The sequence below is a fragment of the Octopus bimaculoides genome, chromosome 26, assembly GCF_001194135.2.
Source record: "Octopus bimaculoides isolate UCB-OBI-ISO-001 chromosome 26, ASM119413v2, whole genome shotgun sequence".
Taxonomy (NCBI): domain Eukaryota; kingdom Metazoa; phylum Mollusca; class Cephalopoda; order Octopoda; family Octopodidae; genus Octopus; species Octopus bimaculoides.
Window position 1 is genome coordinate 4,892,892 of NC_069006.1, and position 594 is coordinate 4,893,485.

The following is a 594-nucleotide window of genomic DNA, read 5'->3' on the forward strand; positions in this document are numbered from 1 at the left end:
ATAAACTTTAATATAAATGGATATTAGTGTCAAAGCTTGCTTACGAACCACATGGTTCCGGGTTCAGTCCCACTGTGTCGCACCTTGGGCAAGTGTCTTCTACTATAGCCTCGGGCCGACCAAAGCCTTGTGAGTGGATTTGGTAGACAGAAACGGAAAGAAGCCCGTCGTATATATGTATATATATATATATGTGTATGTGTGTGTTTGTGTGTCTGTGTTTGCCACCCCCCCCCCAACATTGCTTGACAACCGATGCTAGCGTGTTTACGTCCCCGTAACTTAGTGGTTCAGCAAAAGAGACCGATAGAATAAGTACTAGGCTTACAAAGAATAAGTCCTGGGGTCGATTTGCTCGACTAAAGGTGATGCTCCAGCATGGCCGTAGTCAAATGACTGAAAGAAGTAAAAGAGTATATATATACTAGACATAAGTTTCATAAACTACAAAATATAAACATCCACACTACCACACTTGAAATAAAACCGGTTGTAACTCTTATCTTGATTTGAATATATATGGTGTCTAGAATGCCCAAACTTCTTTCTGAAAATGTGCTAAGCACTGATGCTGATCATAGTTTAATCAATAAG

The 594-nt window shown here is 40.1% G+C and overlaps 1 protein-coding gene across 1 annotated transcript in view; it reads right to left on the reverse strand.

Moving 5' to 3' along the window:
• Window positions 1-594, reverse strand: part of LOC106874516 (uncharacterized) — a 120,878-nt gene that overhangs the window by 50,150 nt on the left and 70,134 nt on the right. The window lies entirely within an intron of this gene.